Source organism: Bubalus bubalis, chromosome 18, assembly GCF_019923935.1.
Source record: "Bubalus bubalis isolate 160015118507 breed Murrah chromosome 18, NDDB_SH_1, whole genome shotgun sequence".
NCBI lineage: Eukaryota > Metazoa > Chordata > Mammalia > Artiodactyla > Bovidae > Bubalus > Bubalus bubalis.
This window is the reverse complement of record NC_059174.1, coordinates 61,097,430-61,112,944: the sequence shown is the minus strand read 5'-3', so window position 1 is coordinate 61,112,944 and position 15,515 is coordinate 61,097,430.

Below are 15,515 nucleotides of genomic sequence, written 5' to 3'. Positions count from 1 at the left end.
TGCCTTTCTCCTTTCATTGTTCTACTTTATCTAAATCTGAGCACTCCAGGTGCCTCATTTCAGTGGAATCAAACTTTATTTATCCCTTCCTGTCAGGCTTATTTTGCTTAGTAGAATGTGTACTAGATTCCTCTATGTTGTAGCATGGGTCATATTCTTCTCCTTTTTAATGCTGAATAATACTCTAGTATATGCACATACCACATGGACTTAGCGATTCTTTGATCAGTGGGTACTTGGGTTGCTTTCATGTTTTAGTTATTGTGAATAATGCTGCTGTGAACAAGGATGTAGAAATATCTCTTCCAGAGTGTGCTTTCAATTCTCTGGGTACAGCCTCAAAGGTAGAATTGCTGGATCATAAGGTTCTAACATTTTTATATCCTGTGATGGAGAAGATGTTCACATATTGAGCAATGAGGAAGTCATTTTGGCTTATCCATGGTTCAGGCTGTACTGTGTGTGAACTAAGACAGTCCGTCCAACTCTCACAGCACATCTTTAACCCTGAGGTAAAGAACATCTGTTTTGAAGATAAGAACGAAGAACTCCCTTCTCATGGCATCCATGTTAACACTCCCTGGAAGATAATGTTCCCTTCCCAGACACCAGGGTCCTGCTGTCTCACTGTCTATGTACTAAGTCTGTTTCTTTTGAAACTTTAAGGAATACACCCTGTCATGTTGATGTATGTGCTTTGTTTGGATGAGGTATAAGATTGTGCTTCAATGGAGCAGTTCCCCAGAGCTATCTGAGAGGGTGCCCCCAAGCTATAGCCCTCCGTTTGGGTCAAATAAAACTTTCCCATTTCTCTTGTGTTTCTTGATTGTTTTCCTGGACAATGGAATTCATTGATCAGCATGAACACTGAAGTAGAAAGAGTGTAAAAGTAGGGGACGCAGCTCACAACCCTCCTCCCTCCCAGTAGTTAACTGATTTGTTTTCGGTTGCACTAGGACTTTGTTGCTGTGCACTGTCTTTCTCCAGCTGCAGTGAGTGGGGCTGCTCTCTAGCTGTCGTGCACTCTGTAGCTGCATTGTATGGGCTTATCACTGCAGGTGCTTCAGTCATAGACTGCCTTTACTTAGTGGCCAAGTCTTGTCTGATTCTTTCATGACCCCATGGACTGTAGCCCATCAGGCTCCAATGTCCATGGGATTCTCCAGACAATAATATTGGAGTGGGTTGCCATTTCCCCCTCCAGGAGATCTTCCCAACCCAGGGGTCAAACCCACATTTCTTTCATTGACAGGCAGATTCTTTACTGTTGAGTACCAGGGAAGCCCAATCATAGACATGCCATTAAAATCTAATTTTCCACTCCAAGTAGTTTAACAATATTATTTTTTCCAATCAAATACTGTTGTCTCCCTTTAATAATTTTTGGTAAATGGAAAGTTCCCCATCTTGGGTCATGTAAATTATTGCATGTATGTGTGATTCTTTTGTTATGCAGCTCATGAAATATAGCTGAGCACTTATTGTATTCCAGACACTGTTTAGATGCTACAAAGCAAATGGTAGTCAAAAGTGTGATGGGACTGAATGTATCTCCCCACTTTCAAATTCATTTACTGAAGTACTAAACCCTAGAACCTTGGACTATGACTCTATTTGGTGGTGAGAGGGTAACAGGCAGGAAGGCCAGGGGTCTCCAAATGGAAGAAATAGGCTGAAAGTGTCAGACATTCTTTAGTCTCTCTCTTAAATGCAGGAGGAAACAAACTACAAGTGTCAGGTTTTTTCCCCCTTCTCTATACAAATTTAAAAGAAGTCTTCTCTTAAAGGTTTTAAAGATGGTTTCTTTTAATTCTGTGTTCCCATGACAACACATGGTTCCACCTGAACTTATCTTTTCTCAAACCTTGAGCTAAGGAATGCATTTTTCTTATGGAAATGTTTTTCTTACGTATGTTAATGAACTATGTATTTACCTTAAACTCTGTCTTTCTTCAAGTCAGTTCCAGCTAAGACTCAGAACCAATAATGGCTCAGCAAACCAGTATGTTTTACTCATACAATTATTCTCCGATGTTATGGAAAGTGTATATTTGATTGGAAACCTTCCCTTGAACTTCAAGATTCATGTCAGTCATTTTATGGCCCAGGATAACTCACATTGTGCCAATGTTATCTCAAAATGCATTTTGTGGATGAGGGGCCTGGCACCACTCTCTGAGTTTTGAGGCATTTCCTTTCTCTAATTAGCAACCTGCTAGTAGCTATATAACTTCCTGCTAAAGACTAGCAGGGGGGCACTCTTTCTGCCCCCTTCTGATGTCTATGTCAGAATCTTTGTCTATTTCTTTTATACTTTAATAAAGCTTTATTACACAAAAGCTCTGAGCGATCAAGCCTCGTCACTGGCCTGGGATGGAATTCCTCTCCTCCAGAAGCCAAGAATCCCAGCATCTTTCACGGTTCAGCAACAACCTTTCAGTGGTAGTGCTGCAGGAAGGGGGACTCCTTCCAGGGCCCAAAACTGGGCTCTTGTCTAATACTCAGAAAAGATTTGTCCAAGGAGACATGTGCTGACAAAGCAAGAGATTTTATTGGGAAGGGCACCTGGATGGAGAGCAGTAGGGTAAGGGAAACAAGGAGAACTGCTCTGCCGCATGGCCTGTAGTCTTGAGTTTTATGGTGATGGGATTAGTTTCCATGTGGTCTTTGCCCAATCATTTCATTTTTTTTATTTTTAATTTATTTATTTTAATTAGAGGCAAATTACTTTACAATATTGTATTGATTTTGCCATACATCAACATGAATCCGCCACGGGTGTACACATGTTCCCAATCCTGAACCCCCCTCATCCCAGTGCACCACCCCAAGCATCCTGTATCCTGCATCAAACCTGGACTGGCGATTCATTTCTTATATGATATTATACATGTTTCAATGCCATTCTCCCAAATCATCCCCCCCACCCGCCCCCCCCTCCCCCCCAACACACACAGAGTCCAAAAGACTGTTCTATACATCTGTGTCTCTTTTGCTGTCTTGCATACAGGGTTATCGTTACCATCTTTCTAAATTCCATAGATAAGCGTTAGTGTACTGTATTGGTGTTTTTCTTTCTGGCTTGCTTCACTCTGTATAATCGGCTCCAGTTTCAACCACCTCATTAGAACTCATTCAAACGTATTCTTTTTAATGGCTGAGTAATACTCCATTGTGTATATGTACCACAGCTTTCTTATCCATTCATCTGCTGATGGACATCTAGGTTGGTTCCATGTCCTGGCTATTATAAACAGTGCTGCGATGAACATTGGGGTACATGTGTCTCTTTCAATTCTGGTTTCCTCAGCGTGTATGCCCAGCAGTGGGATTGCTGGGTCATATAGCAGTTCTATTTCCAGTTTTTAAAGGAATCTCCACACTGTTCTCCATAGTGGCTATACTAGTTTGCATTCCCACCAACAGTGTAAGAGGTTTCCCTTTTCTCCACATCCTCTCCAGCATTTATTACTTGTAGACTTTTGGATTGCAGCCATTCTGACTGGCGTGAAATGGTACCTCATTGTGGTTTTGATTTGCATTTCTCTGATAATGAGTGAGGTTGAGCATCTTTTCATGTGTTTGTTAGCCATCTGTATGTCTTTTTTCGAGAAATGTCTATTCAGTTCTTTGGCCCATTTTTTGATTGGGTCGTTTATTTTTCTGGAATTGAGCTGTAGGAGTTGCTTGTATATTTTTGAGATTAGTTGTTTGTCAGTTGCTTCATTTGCTATTGTTTTCTCCCATTCGGAAGGCTGTCTTTTCACCTTGCTTATAGTCTCTTTTGTTGTGCAGAAGCTTTTAATTTTAATTAGGTCCCATTTGTTTATTTTTGCTTTTATTTCCAATATTCTGGGAGGTGGGTCATAAGGGACACTGCTGTGATTTATGTCGGAGAGTGTTTTGCCTATGTTCTCCTCTAAGAGTTTTATAGTTTCTGGTCTTACTTTTAGATCTTTAATCCATTTTGAGTTTATTTTTGTGTATGGTGTTAGAAAGTGTTCCAGTTTCATTCTTTTACAAGTGGTTGACCAGTTTCCCAGCACCACTTGCTAAAGAGATTGTCTTTTCTCCATTGTATATTCTTGCCTCCTTTGTCAAAGATAAGGTGTCCATAGGTGTGTGGGTTTATCTCTCGGCTTTCTATTTTGTTCCATTGATCTATATTTTTGTCTTTGTGCCAGTGCCATACTGTTTTGATGACTGTGGCTTTGTAGTAGATCCTGAAGTCAGGCAGGGTGATTCCTCCAGTTCCATTCTTCTTTCTGAGGATTTCTTTGGCTATTCGAGGTTTTTTGTATTTCCATACAAATTGTGCAATTATTTGTTCTAGCTCTGTGAAAAATACCATTGGTAGCTTGATAGGGATTGCACTGAATCTGTAGATTGCTTTGGGTAGTATACTCATTTTCACTATATTGATTCTTCCAATCCATGAACATGGTATATTTCTCCATCTATTAATGTCTTCTTTGATTTCTTTCACTAGTGTTTTATAGTTTTCTATATAAAGGTCTTTAGTTTCTTTAGGTAGATATATTCCTAAGTATTTTATTCTTTTCATTGTAATGGTGAATGGAATTGTTTCCTTAATTTCTCTTTCTATTTTCTCATTATTAGTGTATAGGAATGCAAGGGATTTCTGTGTGTTGATTTTATATCCTGCAACTTTACTATATTCATTGATTAGCTCTAGTAATTTTCTGATGGAGTCTTTATGGTTTTCTATGTAGAGGATCACGTCATCTGCAAACAGTGAGAGTTTTACTTCTTCTTTTCCAATTTGGATTCCTTTTATTTCTTTTTCTGCTCTGATTGCTCCAGCCAAAACTTCCCAAACTATGTTGAATAGTAATGGTGAAAGTGGGCACCCTTGTCTTGTTCCTGACTTTAGGGGAAATGCTTTCAATGCTTCCCCATTGAGGATAATGTTTGCTGTGGGTTTGTCATATATAGCTTTTATTATGTTAAGGTATGTTCTTTCTATTCCTGCTTTCTGGAGAGTTTTTTTTTTTTTTTTTTATAAATGGATGTTGAATTTTGTCAAAGGCTTTCTCTGCATCTATTGAGATAATCATATGGCTTTTATTTTTCAATTTGTTGATATGGTGTATTACATTGATTGATTTGTGGATATTGAAGAATCCTTGCATCCCTGGGATAAAGCCCACTTGGTCCTGGTGTATGATCTTTTTAATGTGTTGTTGGATTCTGATTGCTAGAATTTTATTAAGGATTTTTGCATCTATGTTCATCAGTGATATTGGCCTTTAGTTTTCTTTTTTGTAGCGTCTTTGTCAGGTTTTGGTATTAGGGTGATGGTGGCCTCATAGAATGAGTTTGGAAGTTTACCTTCCTCTGCAATTTTCTGGAAGAGTTTGAGTAGGATAGGTGCCAGCTCTTCTCTAAATTTTTGGTAGAATTCAGCTGTGAAGCCGTCTGGACCTGGGCTTTTGTTTGCTAGAAGATTTCTGATTACAGTTTTAATTTCCTTGCTTGTGATGGGTCTGTTAAAATTTTCTATTTCTTCCTGGTTCAGTTTTGGAAAGTTGTACTTTTCTAAGAATTTGTCCATTTCTTCCACGTTGTCCATTTTATTGGCATATAACTGCTGATAGTAGTCTCTTATGATCCTTTGTATTTCTGTGTTGTCTGTTGAGATCTCTTCATTTTCATTTCTAATTTTATTGATTTGATTTTTCTCCCTTTGTTTCTTGATAAGTCTGGCTAATGGTTTGTCAATTATATTTATCCTTTCAAAGAACCAGCTTTTGGCTTTGTTGATTTTTGTCATGGTCTCCTTTGTTTCTTTTGCATTTATTTCTGCCCCAATTTTTAAGATTTCTTTCCTTCTACTTGGCCAATTATTTTAATTTAGAGTCTTTCCTGGTGGCCCATGCATCTCTTAGACAAGATGGATGCTAGTGAGAGGGATTCTGGGAAGTGAACGGACACGCAATGTCTCCTTTCAACCTTACCTGAACTCTTCCAGTTGGTGGTGGCTTATTAGTTCCATATTCCTTATCAGGATCTCCTGTCATAAAACAACTCATGCAAATGGTTGCTATGGTGCCTGGCCAGGGTAGACAGTTTCAATCAGTGCACTTCCCCTAAAAACTCCCCCCAGAGAGACTTCATACTCAAGATACTTCTTGGGAATTGAGGCAGAAGTCTCTTTCTTCTGTAACTTCTTCCTGCTGTGCATGGGCATAGGCCTGCCTAGCAGAGCAGAAGTCTCTCTCTACCAGATCTAAGTCAATGTATTTTTTTGCCTGAAACCAGCATTCACCCTTGTAATAACAGCAATTTAGTGTGAAACTGTTGGCTCCTCTCAGAGATGAAATAGACAGGGCCAAACAGGAGACTTAACAGGATGGTCATCTCTGGGCCCCGGAAACAGAAGGCAACATTTGGGGTGAGGATTGCAGGGTTTGTGATCCTTTTTGATTGGTTGGTGGTGAAGCAACAGAGCTGTGTTCCAGGAATCTTGTGTTCAGTCTGAAGTTACCATCCTCCACCTGGGTGGGGGCTCCAGTTCTGTAGAAGAACTAAAAAAGACATTGTTATGCATATTTCTTTGAGTAGGAACCAGGACTCTGTCTGGAGGCTGTACCAACCTTTGATTGTTTCTCCTGTTTCTGTATCCCATCCCTTCTCTGATTAGCAATTGTTTGGATCCACTCTTTGGAACTCATGGAAGGTCAAGGAGTCTGAATGAAGCCTATATCCTACAGACAAGAAATGGAGCGCACAGAACAGATCTCTACTCCAGAGCCCCACTGAGTTCTACTCAGTTTTAATTTAGGAAACTAGGCAACTATGACTGTGATAAGTTCCTGTCAAAATGGAGCATAGGACTGCCTCAGCTTGTAGTATAGACACTGAATTGGAAGTATTTCTGAGTTCCAAGTTCTAGATCTGAGTCTTGTATGATTAAAATCTCAGTTCCTTGGTCTGCCATTTTAGTGTAACTGAATTAGAAGTAGTTGGAGGAGTGATAACTGGAATTTAGTAGACAAAATAAATCTCATTTATTTTTAGAAGAATAGGCCTGAAACCCAGTCTGGACCTGGCACTTCAGGGAGACTTGTAGCCAGGTAGCCAGTTGCCTAGTTTTATAAAAAGTAAGGTTGCAGTTACTAGCTTCCAGCAGACATTGTTTTGAGAACGGTGGCATCTAAGCCTGACACGACTCAGAAAACTCAAGTGTTTAGCAAAACAAGGTCTAATCTGAAAGTACACCCATAGCTTCACCTAGTTATTTCCCAGGATATCTGAACGATAGCTACTCTATTTTGGCTTTTAATTGTAAACTTTTCCTTAATAGCCAAAGGAGATTTCACCGTTAATGACGTCAGCGTTTCTCTAGATATGAGAAGATGCAAGAATTCAGACTCATAAAATCTTTTCCTGAAAAGATCTAACTATCGGAAGGCCTGTTCTGCCAGTTTTTCACAGAGCACAGAGTGCCTCATTCCTGATTTTCACCCTGAACTCCTTTCAGGGGCGTTGAAAGTTGGCAGTTGCAGTGGCCATGATTTAATCTTTGTAGATGTAGATGGCAAGTGTCAGTCTTCAGTTGGCAGAGCCCCTTTTTGCTCATAAGCTTGATCATGATTTTGAGGGGGGTATTTCATGACCATTTTATCCCATGGTGCTGAGAATGTCCATTCTCAGGTTTAGCAAAGCTTTTGTTGACAGGCCACTTAATGTACTGTTACTGGAATAAGCCATAAAACACTATCCAAAATTCTCTGGACCACCTGTCTTACTAGCCTCTTGGTCCAAGAAAATATTCTTGTTGCTTCTTCCCATATCTAGAGTTACACTGTTACCAACATTGATCTCATATGGGACTATATATTATTCTATTGGAGGGCTCAGACACACATTTGGCAGTGTAAAAAACAGCAATTTTGTAAAACAGGTGAAATACAAATATCATAGCCAGAAGTATTAGTAAAGTCACAAGTAAGACTTAAGACTTAAGTTAAGAGCTTCCATTAGATGAAGCCCAGTATATCTCAGGTCATCTGACTTAGTCTACTCTGTAGAATTTTTATATTCCAGGGAAATTATATATTGGGACCACTGTCTATAAGGCACATAGCCCAGTTTTCTAGTGTTATGATTATCCTTAGTATGATTTAATTGTTTCTAACACAGAGGAGACTTTAAACCTAAATTACCACAGCCTGGTGTTATCTATATAAATCCATCCCATAATTGTGGTTGAGTTTTTCCTCCTTTGCTGAAACTTTTCTTGTTGCTCTGATTGAGCTTGAGCAATAGAAAAAAGTTCAAATTTATGGCCAGAGTCAGATCAGGTATTATTAATTGGCCTGGTGAGGGGATCTCATCTAGTAATATCACAGTGACCTGAATATGACTATACTTTTTTTTTAAGTAAATTTTTTCAGGGCCAACCAGTTAGAGTCTTGTAGTAGAGAAATTTACTAAGGTAACCCAGAACTAGACACAGGTAATTGGCCACAAACCCAACAATTGGATTGATTTCTAAAAGTAGCATAGGATGAGGCCTATGATAGAAAAGCATTTGATTTATATGCAAAGGCCTAAGAAGTCAAGAAAATATTATAAATGATCATATCAATCAGGTCCAGCATCTTGGGCAAGTTTCTACCTCTGATGTCTTCATCTTCTTATCCTGGTGTAGTGTAGTTTCTCCTGATAAAAAAGTCCTTCCATCTAGGTTGGAGACAGTCCCTTAAATTATGTCTTTTTCCAGTCCTGGTTGCAGGTCACGAGGCATCTGATCTTCATCCAAAGATAGACTACTGAGATAAGCTTTAGAAACAAACTTAGGATGTTTTTTAAGAATTTAATTAAATTTTACATTAATATTACATAACAGCAAAGAACTATCTAAGAAATGAATCTTACTACATGTAGACCTCCATTAACAAACTAGAATTTAACATTTATTGAAACATTTTTTTCCCTAAAATTACCCTCATTTTTATCAAATATAACCAAATTAAGGCCAGTTTGTTTGCAAAATAGATCTGTTCTCACTAATTTGGTCTGATGATTCATATAACCATAATTGATCATAGACTTTTTATTTGCTGAAACATTTATAGAGTCTCAGACTGAACTTTTAGAAATAAAACAGGGCTGGGAAACTCACACCAAGGCTTATCACAGATTTTGCCTAACAAATCTAGGTGAATTCTTCCCTTTTTAAGGTCTCAAAAATTTCTTGAGGTTTTTGTACCCATGAGATAACCTTCCTGACTCATTTGATAAACTTACTGGAAACCTAAGAATTTCCAATTTTTGCAGCAGTCAGATAGAAAGAACGTATAATTGTTTTGTTTATAATGTATAATTTTACCAAAGTGTTGTCATAATTAGTTTGAGAGGAAGGTTTTCCCTACTTCCGGAAAACATAAGATTCAAACCCATAATTTTTCAGACAGAAACCATGTAAGTTATAAACATATTCACTGGTTCATTCAGTCATTTTGTAAACTTTTGTGAAGTCATCAGGTTTTCCACTAGAATACCAGGACATATCAGAATGTTAAGAACTCCATATAATTTCTAGGATATCTGTATTAGTAATTTTACCATAATTATAACATGAGAGGATTTATTACTCCTTTGATAATCTTTTTCATGTAATTTAACCAACCAAATAAACACAGTTTAATATCTCTCTTTGGGATGTTTCAGGGGCCCTCTAAAGCATGCCAAAGTTAGCTAGAGGTCAAAAGAACTTCAAAAGAATTAGATTTAGGAAGTTTTTATCAACAAGATCAATTAAAAGGGTTTAGAACATTTGGTCAGATTTAGTCAACGTTGATGGGTGCATCATTTAGCTTGTTGATATGTCACAATGGGCATAAATACCCAGGCTCAAGGTCTAGTGAAAGCCAGCTCCGTCATCTTGGACCTAGTTGGCTCTAACCAGTTTTCTTATGGCTGTGTCATTCCTAACAAAATTCATTTATCTAACTAAATGTAATCCAATTTTAGAAAATCCTGATCATGCATAACTCTTTTTAGTATTTTTCATACCCCCCACCTTTTTTAAACTGAAAACACACTTCCTACTTTCCTTTAGCAACCAAGAACTAACTTTTATATTAGCATTTTATAGATTGGTGAGTATAAATACCAGTGATAATTTCTAAAACCTTTGCTTTCTTAGAATATTTTAGGATGGCACCAAACATTATTCACTTATAGTCCCAAATCTCTTTGTTTCTCTGTAAAAGGAAATTAGTGTTTAGAAGTAAATGTTTCAAAACCTTATTTTACTTGGAAATGACTTAACTATTCAATAGACTTTTAACACTTAGCACACTTGGCACAACCCTTAGAAATTTAAGTTATGCCAATCTGGAGAGACTATTTTAGACAGATATTTCTAAAGAATAATTATCCTTAATAGAATTTATATAAAAGCTCATATCTCATTTACATTTTTAAAGAAGTTTCTTTACTTGAGGTAATTTCCTTGTTGACAAATTTGTAACAGATATAATATTTAACTTATATTAAACCTAGGTACAATGAAAATATTCTACTTAATGTTAATTACTCTAAGACATGTCTATATTAGATAGGTCAACAAACAAACATTAATATCAGGCATTTAATACTGAATATTTCCCAGTTCACATGAACCTGCAATTTATTGTTTAATTTAGAATTATTTGATTTGTAAGTGCTTACCTTTTTTTAAAGCCAATTAAATAGAGCTCATTTACAAATTAACCTCAAAAATATTACCCAGAGATAAAGACATACCAAGACATATTTAGACAGACACAGTGCAAGATCTAGCTTCATTTTCTAAGTTTAGTCATGAATTAGATATTACAATATAGAATTTACTAGTTTATTAAAAAAACAGTTGAAATAAAAATTTTAAAGTCTTTTTGCCCTTTTACCTCAGTCTCAGGAATTAGAGATGGTCTGGATAAGTGTTCCTGAGAGCCCTGGTCTCAAAGCACAGGGAAAGAAAATCAAGTTCTAATAAAATGGCAGCAGGTCTAAACCAAATGGTGGCCAGACAAAGCAAAATGGCCATCAAAAATCACAATACAGAACACAGAGTTAAAACACACAAATATAAACCTGGGAGTCCTCATCAGACACTCCCTTAAATACAAGAATAGAGTCTCTCAGAAAACCTCCTATACAGACACAGAACCTCAGATCCAAGTACTAACAGAGTAAAGGAAAATATCTCAGGTCTTCAAAGATTTCAAAGGGAGGAAAGGAAGCCAGGTTGAAAGAAGAAGGGGGAGGAGGCAGGAGAGGGGAGCAAAAGGGGTGGCCTTACAGACGTCTCCTGCCACCTGAAGATCAGATCAGATCAGTTGCTCAGTCGTGTCCGACTCTTTGCAACCCCATGAATCGCAGCACACTAGGCCTCCCTGTCCATCACCAACTCCCGGAGTTCACTCAGACTCATGTCCATCGAGTCAGTGATGCCATCCAGCCATCTCATCCTCTGTCGTCCCCTTCTCCTCCTGCCCCCAATCCCTCCCAGCATCAGAGTCTTTTCCAATGAGTCAACTCTTCGCATGAGGTGGCCAAAGTACTGGACTTTCAGCTTTAGCATCATTCCTTCCAAAGAAATCCCAAGGTCGATCTCCTTCAGAATGGACTGATTGGATCTCCTTGCAGTCCAAGAGACTCTCAAGAGTCTTCTCCAACACCACAGTTCAAAAGCACCAATTCTTCAGTGCTCAGCCTTCTTCACAGTCCAACTCTCACATCCATACATGACCACTGGAAAAACCATAGCCTCGACTAGACGGACCTTTGTTGGCAAAGTAATGTCTCTGCTTTTGAATATGCTATCTAGGTTGGTCATAACTTGCCTTCCAAGGAGTAAGCGTCTTTTAATTTCATGGCTGCAGTTACCATTGGCAGTGATTTTGGAGCCCCCAAAAATAAAGTCTGACACTGTTTCCACTGTTTCCCCATCTATTTCCCATGAAGTGATGGGACCGGATGCCATGATCTTCGTTTTCTGAATGTTGAGCTTTAAGCCAACTTTTCACTCTCCACTTTCACTTTCATCAAGAGGCTTTTTAGTTCCTCTTCACTTTCTGCCATAAGGGTGGTGTCATCTGCATATCTGAGGTTATTGATATTTCTCCCAGCAATCTTGATTCCAGCTTGTGTTTCTTCCAGTCCAGCGTTTCTCATGATGTACTCTGCATATAAGTTAAATAAGCAGGGTGACAATATACAGCCTTGACGTATTCCTTTTCCTATTTGGAACCAGTCGGTTGTTCCATGTCCAGTTCTGTTGCTTCCTGACCTGCATACAAATTTCTCAAGAGGCAGATCAGGTGGTCTGGTATTCCCATCTCTTGAAGAATTTCCCACAGTTTATTGTGATCCACACAGTCAAAGGCTATGGCATAGTCAATAAAGCAGAAATAGATGTTTTTCTGGAACTCTCTTGCTTTTTCCATGATCCAGCGGATGTTGGCAATTTGATCTCTGGTTCCTCTGTCTTTTCTAACACCAGCTTGAACATCAGGAAGTTCACAGTTCACATATTGCTGAAGCCTGGCTTGGAGAATTTTGGGTATTACTTTACTAGCGTGTGAGATGAGTGCAATTGTGCGGTAGTTTGAACATTCTTTGGCATTGCCTTTCTTTGGGATTGGAATGAAAACTGACCATTTCCAGTCCTGTGGCCACTGCTGAGTTTTCCAAATTTGCTGGCATATTGAGTGCAGCACTTTCACAGCATCATCTTTCAGGATTTGAAAGAGCTCAACTGGAATTCTATCACCTCCACTATCTTTGTTCATAGTGATGCTTTCTAAGGCCCACTTGACTTCACATTCCAGGATGTCTGGTGTTATGGGACTTTACCCTATGCCTCCAGAAAAGGGAGGACTGAACTCGGCCCTACCAGAAATCAGACCAGACCAGAACCAGAATTTGAGTTCTCTGCCAAGAGGAGGTGATCAGTTTCCAAACCTCAGCTCAGGTTGAGGCGCTTTGACCAGATTCCTGCATCCAGGACTGGGGGACTAGAAAAACGGGAAAGATAGGAAGGGTTAAGGAGAGGAAAGACAGAGGAAGGGGAGAGAGGTCAATAAAGTCTCTTGTTCCTTACCGGTCAGGACACTCTGGCCAGTTGTCTGCATCAGGAGGAGACCAGGGACAAAAGGGTCCCAGTTGCGGCTGTTGGGTCTGGTCCATTGGCAGGCAAGCTGGCCCCTGAGTACCCCGAGTGGTCAGGATGTCAGACTCAGTGAAGAAAAATCCCACCAGAGTCGCCATTTGTTGCAGGAAGGGGGACCCCTTCCATGGCCCAAAACCGGGCTCTTGTCTAACACTTGGAAAAGAATTGACCGAGGAGACATGTGCTGATAAAACAAGAGATTTTATTGGGAAGGGCACCCAGGTGGAGAGCAGTAGGGTAAGGAAAACCAGGAGAACCACTCTGCCACGTGGCTCACAGTTTCTGGGTTTATGGTTATGGGATTAGTTTCCGTGAGGTCTTTGGCCAATCATTTTAATTCAGAGTCTTTCCTGGTGGTGCACGCATCGCTCTGTCAAAATGGATGCTAGTGAGAGGGATTCTGGGAAGTGGACAGGCACGCGGTGTCTCCTTTGGACCTTTCCCAAACTCTTCTGGTTGGTGGTGGCTTATTAGTTCCGTATTCCTTATCAGTATCTCCTGTCATAAAACAACTAATGCAAATGGTTACTATGGTGCCTGGCCAGGGTGGGCAGTTTCAATCAGTGTGCTTCCCCTAACAGTAGGGCCTTAAAGAAATAATGAAGATTCTATGAGGTCATGAGGATGGGCCCTAAGTCATATAGAATATGATTATACTCCTTGTGTGTGTTAGTTGCTCAGTCATGTCTGACTCATTGCAAGCCCATGGACTGTAGCTCATCAGGTTCCTCTGTCCATGGGATTCTCTGGGCAAGATACTGGAGTGGGTTTCCAATTCTTTCTCCAGGGTATCTTCCCAATGCAGGGATCCAAAAGGGTCTCTTGCATTTCTGGCAGATTCTTTACTGTTAGGTAGTTAGAATAGGAAAAAGGAGTCCAGAATGGCACTGGCTAAAAGACAAGGCTAAAAGAAAAGCCCGAAAAAATAGAACAAATGAAGGTCTGAGGACTGGAGTGAGAGCCTCAGGTAAAACAAACAGTGCCCTTGACTAGGGCAGGCTCAGAGGGGAGGAGACAAATATATAAAAAGAGGAGCCAAAATTGAGCCAGGGGCTTCCTTTTCTTCACGTCTTTTGGGTCGGTCTGCCCTCATTCCTCGAGGATGTGTTTTCCTTTGCTTTCTAAATAAAACTGAGCTGTAACACAGAGCTATAACACAGTTTTGCCCGAAGAAATTACGTGGTGCTGTAACACTGGTCTGTTCGAGGAAATTTACACAGGACTACAACATTGGTCCATCCGTTGCTTCAAATTTTTGTCGCGACGAGACAGACCAAGGAAATTACAAACTCCTCCGACATATATGGTGCCATGACTCAGGTTTAAGCTGGCTGAAACAACCTCGGCTCGGCCCCTGTGGAGCGGAGGCCAACCACAGGAGAAGCCCAACTTGTTGAAAGCTCCCGTGGTGAAAGCTGAATGGGAAGAAAATCCAGCACAGGGGAAATGACAAGAAGCCAAGCATGCTGGAGACCAGGACTGCTAAAAGAAACTCGGTAGAAAGCTCACGTGGCTCAGTCTCAGATTCTAGAAGACCTCTGGTTAAGGTAAGAGGTCCTTGCTCCTATGGCTTGAAGGACATATGACTAACAAAATCTTGATTCCTTTACAATCACTTGTTTCTTGTTTCCTCAAACCCCCGATGAACAGGCAAGCGGCAGTGGGTGCAACTGAGGTACTCTGGCAGGGGCTCCTCCTCAGTGTGTCCCAAAGGCTCCACTATCTGCTGGGCCCCAGTAGCTCTTACCCAAGAGGGTGGGGATTATTCTGTCCTTAAGCTTCCTTGTGCCAAGGCTCAGGTCAATGAAAACTGTGAGCACAGGTCAGGTATTTAGCAGATTTTCTGGCAGTTTATGAAGGGGATTCCTTAGCACATTTTCCCCCACTGATTTTTCCTCCCTTCCTTCAGCTCCTCTCTCTGTCGATGCCACTGCTTACAAAGTATTGGGCAGGTCATCATCTTTCCATTTCTGAAAGTTGTGCTTGAAACCGTTTACCTAAGATTGGGGCTCAAACCCACATAGCAGGGACTCTGTGCTATGCTTGTCACTCAGTCGTATCCAACATGGACTTGAACCTGGCCAAAACCCATGCTGCCTGGCTTCAGGACCTAATGAAGCTCAGGCTCTTGTTGTTTAATTGCAAAAAATTCAGTGAGAGACACAGTGATAAGTAAGAGGTGGATTTGTCCGGATTCAGAGAGAAGCACACTCCACAGGGTGTGGGCCATCACAGAGGGTGAGGGCAGCCATGGAATGTGGTGTGGTTAGTTTTCGGGAGCTGATTGATTTCATACGCTAATGAGTGGGAATAACAGGCAAATTTG